The sequence below is a fragment of the Chinchilla lanigera genome, unplaced genomic scaffold (assembly GCF_000276665.1).
Source record: "Chinchilla lanigera isolate Chin_1 unplaced genomic scaffold, ChiLan1.0 scaffold00024, whole genome shotgun sequence".
NCBI classification, from domain to species: Eukaryota; Metazoa; Chordata; class Mammalia; order Rodentia; family Chinchillidae; genus Chinchilla; species Chinchilla lanigera.
The window spans coordinates 24,061,007-24,067,060 of record NW_004955425.1 but is presented as its reverse complement, the minus strand read 5'-3'; the positions used below and the strand labels follow the sequence as shown (position 1 = coordinate 24,067,060).

General features: G+C 51.8%; 1 long non-coding RNA gene across 1 annotated transcript in view; it reads right to left on the bottom strand.

Moving 5' to 3' along the window:
- LOC106148653 overlaps positions 1 to 6,054 on the bottom strand; it is a 22,900-nt gene continuing 16,846 nt past the window's right edge. The window contains exon 3 of the long non-coding RNA XR_001234303.1: positions 1 to 31. This is a non-coding gene — a long non-coding RNA (uncharacterized LOC106148653). The remainder of the gene's footprint in view (positions 32 to 6,054) is intronic.

Here is a 6,054-nt window from a genome sequence, read left to right as displayed (position 1 = left end):
GCATGCACCACCACATCTGGCTCTCTCTCACCTTTAAAAAGAGAGAAGAAAGAAAGAAAGCCTATCAGATCTTGAGGATTGGATTGCAGAGGGAAGAGCTCTAGTTGACCAGGAATTATGAAATGAAATGATTCAATGAAAACATTAAAAATAATGTTCTTTTATTTGTTTGTTTTGAGACAGGGTCTTGCTACGTAGCCCGGGGTGGCCTCAAACTCACAGTGATCCTCCTGCATCAGCCTCTGGAGTGTTGGGATTACAGGTGTGCACCACCATGCCCTGTTTCCAATAGGGCTTTCCGCACTTTCTCTGAAGCACCCTGTAGGATGGACAGTGTAGGTGCCCTGCAGGAGAGATCTGAGCTCTGCTCCCTGTTTGTAGCTCACACATGCAAAGGGGCAGGGGAGGAAAGGAGGTAGACAAGGGGATGACAATGACCAGGATGTGTTCTGTGTGTGCACTGGTTTCCCAAGTGAACCTGGCCACTCTATTACTAACATGCAATTTAAAAAAGAGAAATACCAGGGACGGGGAGCCTGCTGCAGCTCGGAGACTTGTGTCCACTCCTGTGACCCTACTGAAAAAGATCCCTGTACAGGCCTTGTGCAGACAGAAAAACACATCTGGAGACCTGGAGACCACTCCCTCTCCCACCTGAGTTCCAGCAGCACCCCGGGGCCAATCCTCCTTCCATTGTTCTAAGAGAGGCTAAAAATAAAGTACCGAGGACCTCAGACCGCACCCCCCTCCCCACAAGGCCCCAAGCCCCAGGCCAGAGCATGTGTTCCTTAGACCACCTGGCCTGACCTCCAGTGACCTTGTCTCCCATGGACCATATTCAAGAGCTCATTCAAGCCACAGGACTAAGGACTGCGCCTTCTGTTTACAGTGTAATCAAAGTGAATTGTGGGACAGACAAGGGCCTAGATGTCCCCTGAAGCTGACTCAGCATGTGTCATTCTTTCCTGTCAGTCTCACCCAGAGACCCAGTGAGATCTCAGCGTCTCACACAGAAACCCTATCCCCTCAGGAATAACTCCTGAGGCTGCTGTTGGCGCCCAAGAGGACAGGACCTTGAATGGGCCTTGCTGGAATGGACATAGGGTGGCCTGGCCCGGCGGACGTTTCCAGAAGGCTCTGCACTCTAACCCCCAGGGCAGGAGGTATGGTTGCTGGTTCCCAGTTTATCTCCGCAGCACCCAGATTGGAGGGACGGGCCTGCCCCTACAAGAGAAGAACCAGGCTGGGAGATGCAGGGAGGAGCAGGGGCAGAGGAGAAGCGGGAAGAGGGCCCCATCCCACCCCGCCTCCCTGAGTGCTCAGCCCAGGAGGAGCTATTCCCACCCTCACCTTCACCACAGCTGCACTGATCTCATTGAGGAGTCAGAGGCCGGGCGTCCCCTGACTCGAGAGGCAATGGAAGAGATAAGATAGGGATCGCAGGTGCTTCCCCATGATGTCATGACTGACTCTATTCCTAAGTCACAGTGACACCTCACCCAGCCCACACTCCAGCCCAGCAGTGAAAGACTTCATAATTCTTTTCCTTAAAAAAAATGTTGTCCAAGCTGGACAACCTGTGATCCCAGTACTTCGGAGGCTGAGGCAGGAGGATCACTATGAGTTTCAGCCAAACAAATAAAAACATGTTGTCCATTTTGTTTGATTGGTAGAAAAACAATTTAAAGTTAAAAACAAAACCTGCTGGGTGTGGTGGCACCTGCCTGTAATCCCAGCATTCAGTAGGCTGAGGTAGGGGGTTGCTTCAAGTTTGAGGCCATTCTGAGCTCCAAAGTGAGCTCAAGGCCAGCCTGAACTACATAGTGAAACTGTCTCAAAAACAAAGCAAAACAAAACAAAAAAACCACACTAAGCAAAAGGACAAACCCAAAGACCGTAAGCCTACGTGGCAATTGGCCTCTGATGCTTGCCATGATTATCAGTAGAGATTATTTCCTTGGCTCTAGCAAGCTTTTGTCCTGATCACAGATACCACCATTTTAACTCTGTCTGCAGCTGGCACGGAGACCCCTGAGCCCACTTCTGAGAAGCTGGGAGATGCCAGGAGAGGCGGGCCTGCTGACCCCTGCAGCCCAGCGACTTCTGAATCTAAGTATCACCTTGGCCAGAGGAGTTGAGAGGAGTTTTGGGGCGACTGTTCTAGGTGAGGGTAGAGATTGCAAAAGAACCTGAGACCTGAGAGGACTGAGCGAAGCAGGGAGCTCTTTGGTTGTTCAAGAAGGAAGCGAGCTTTAGTGCCCTGTGTGAGATGGCTGGTGGGTGCCTAGGGTTATGGGTTGTTATGGTTGATACACTGTGTCAACTTAAGGAGTCTAGAAGCCTAACTAAGTGACTTAGTAGTTCTGCATCCTGGGATGTGCCCTTAGGGCTCTAGAATGTTGTTCATTGTGTCAATTTGAGAAGTTTACAAGGTTAACTATGTGACTCAGCAGGGAGCCAGGGTCCTTACTTTGTATTCATCCTGAGCCTGTGCAAGAGGAGGGCAGGGAGATTCTGTGAATGCTACACGCCCCTCGGGTGGGGGTAGTCTGCTTACAATATAAGGGAGGGAAAGAGGCTTGTTCACCCCTCACCCCGCCTTTTGCTGTTGCAGCTTTTGCTGTCTTCTGCCCGCCATGAGCTGTTGCGCTCTGCCATGTGTCACCTGCCTTGGAGCCAGCCGAGTATGGACTGAAACCTCCACAAACTGTGAGCTAAATAAACCTTTCCTTCCTTAATTCTGGACATCAGGTATTTTGTCTCAGCAAGAAAAGAAAAGTAACCAACACAGGGGGGAAAGGGGAAACCAAGTCCTGGCTGTTGGAACAATATAGGCAAAAAGTAGAATTGCCAGTGAATCAGAAAAGGAACATAAACAAATCAGGGGTGATGGCACAGTCTTTGATCTGAGGCACTGGAAGGACCCATCATGATTTTTGTGCTCAGCGCATTAGTGAATGAATGCACGTAGCTTTTCTCCATTATTGATCTGGACCCAAGATATCAGGGATTTTGTATCTCCAAGAAGAGTGAAACATGCTTGATAAATGAGTGCAGAATCAATCTGAATTAAATGTGTTTTCACCAAGTGTGGTGCCTACTACCTATATTCCCTCATTCTGGAGGCTGAGGCAGGAAGATCCTCAGTTTGAGGCCAGCATGTGCTACAAAGTGAATTCAAGGCTGGCCTGGACTTACTATAGTGAGGTCCCATTCAAACAAAGTAAAATAAGTTTTCTCTTGGTGTCTAAATGCTTTCTTCCAGTTGAAGGAAGTAGGGAACTGTGGGTATCCAGGCTCCCAAACCTGGATCTGGAGCTGCCTGCAGTCCCAGCCGCAGCTCACAGGACACTCCCACCCCTCAGGACAGATGAGTCTCCACCACCTACATGGCAGGCACCGTGCACCCTAGAAATGTCTGCAAACGGACTTTGCTGAGCGTCCTCAATTCTTGAGACTTTGTTTGTTTGTACCAGGAATCAAACTCACGACCTTGCGCTTGCCAGGAAGGCGCTTTGCCACTGTGCTAAATCCCCAGCCCCTCTTGAGACTTTTAACTCAGCCTTGTTTGCTGAGTTAAAATTTTTTGGAAATTTTGATGATGCATGCAAGGCATGGTGGCACCACCTGTAATCCCAGCACTTGGGAGGCTGAGGCGGGAGGATCATTGTGAGTTTGAGACCAACCTGGGCTACAAAGTGAGCTCCAGGCCAGCCTGAACTGCATAGCAAGACCCTGTCTCAAAAAAGACACACACACACACAAAAAAAAAAAAGAAAAGAAATTTTGATGATGCAGAGGTTTCTCTTTGGTATCAGTGACATTTAAGTTGGAAGCAGCTGGAGCCCCATGCTTTGTGCCCTGCTAAGAGGACGCTTTTTCCTCCGAGGGTGGCACTCTGAGAGCCTGACATAAGGGAACCCCGCTCAGGACAGTTGACAGGCCTTTAGCCCTCACACGCACCCTGCGAGAAAGGAGAAAGGGCTACATTACCCCAGATGCAGATGCAACAGTGATCCTCATGGATGAGGAAGCAGGCCAAGCGGTGGAAAGGACAGTGTAGAAGTCACCTCTCCAGGGCAGGGACCTTTGGAAAAACTGTCCCCTGTTTACGATAAGGTAAACCCCTGCACTGCTTCTGCAGAAACCAACTTCCTGTGGGTGGAAAATATGGCACAGACTGAGATGTGGAGCCCTGGGAACTGTGTCCGGGCGCTGGGCTGCAGGCGGGGTGTTATAAAGACTGCTCTGAGAAAGGAAACAAGAAAGAGTTTTGAGCTTCTACTTACATCACAGTCTCTCTTTTGTCTTGAGATCCCTTTAAACTACACAACATAGTAACCCCATCTTCCTAGAGGAGGAGGCTAATAATTTATCCAAGGTCACACAGGTGTGAATCTGTCACAGGTCACATGATTTCATTCCCGAGAGAACTCCCTTGGGCCACAGCCCTGAGAGGCACCTGAGGTGTCTCACTGAAGAAAATGTCTGTGCTGCACGGTCTGGCCCCTTTTGTGTGTGCTGGAATTTTAAAAAAACTGCTGCCAGGTGTGGTAGCACACACCTGTAACCCCAGCACTTGGGAGGCTGATGCAGGAGGATTGCCTCAATTTTGAGACCAGCCTGGGCTACATAGTGAGTTCAAGGACAGCGTGAACTACATATTGAGGTCCTGTCTCAAACAAAGCAAAACAAAACAAAAACCAACAACCAACAGAACACCCTGTCCCTTTGTGTTATCCTGAAAGCAAGAATTCCCTTCTTGTGACATCTGAGCCATTTGTTTCCCTTGCTTTGTGAGCCCTCTTGCAGGGTAGGGGAGGGAACATATGAACCATCTGTTCGCTACCTTGGGGAAAACTTTCATAGGAGATATGACTGTGACCACTTGCTAGTGTGATTTTTTTGTTTGTTTGCCATTGAGCTTGAACTCGGGGCCTTAGCACTGAACTGCACTCGCCGCCTTTTTAAAAATTTGTATTTGGAGCCAGGATCTTGCTGGGTCTCCAAGAGGCCCAGGCTGGGACCAAGCTCAAGATGCCGCAGTGCTGAGATCATGCACCCCACATCTGCTCCCGGTTCCCTTCTTGGATTACCCGTGTCCACGTTAGCTCAGCCCACAGGGGGGCGCAGTAGTGACCACCCTCGTCTCAGCTCCCTCAGAAGCGCCCACAAGCCTAGGGACCGCGGTCTTTGGTTTGGGTCGTGCAAATATGAGTAACTGTCGGCCCCAACTGGCTCGCGGGAAGCTTGGTGTTCCAGGGACGATCACGCAGTCAGGGCTCAGCCCACCCCGAGCTGGGGGCAGAGCAGGGGCCCTCGTATCCAGGGCTGCCGCCTGACTCCTACAGACCAGAAACTCGCTCCCGGGCCCACGCTACCCCCGTGAAAAGACTCTTTTCCCTTCTGGAAAAGAGTTTGAGATTGGATTGAGGTTATTATTTACTTTATTTTTAAATTTTCGATACTGGGGATCAAACCCAGAACCTTTGCACCAAACTACATCCTCAGCATCCCCTTCCTTTCTTTTTGAAACGGCCTCGCTAAATCTGGAAGACTGGGCTCAACTGGGCGACCCTCCTGCTTCAGCCTCCACACAGCTGAGATTACAGGCCAGCGCCAGCATGCCCAGAGGCTGAAGACTTCGAGAGCAGGGGAGGCAGACAGCCCTGTAGGGGAAACGGTTAAAGGTGGCTCTGGACACTGCGGGCCGGGAGAAGGCGCGGCCAGGCTTCCTATTGTTCGCATTCCGGCGCCGCCACTGCTGGCCGCTCCACCCCGAGCTTCGGGCTCCAGGTGAGCGCGCAGCGCGGAGGCCTAGGTGAGCGCGCCGGGCCGCGTGGTTGGGCGGGGGTGGACAGGGACCGCCAGGTGGCCGGAGGCGTGGCCCAGCAGGAGCGCGGCTGCGGGGGCGTGGCCGGGGCGTGGCCTCCGTATCCCCCTAGGTTTCCCGGCACAAGCAGCGGCGTCCTCGGGTCCTCCGGGCGGCAACTGTGCGTGTGCGGTCGGCGGCGGGATGCGGGGTCCGCGCGCGGCCTGGCTGCTGGGGGGCGC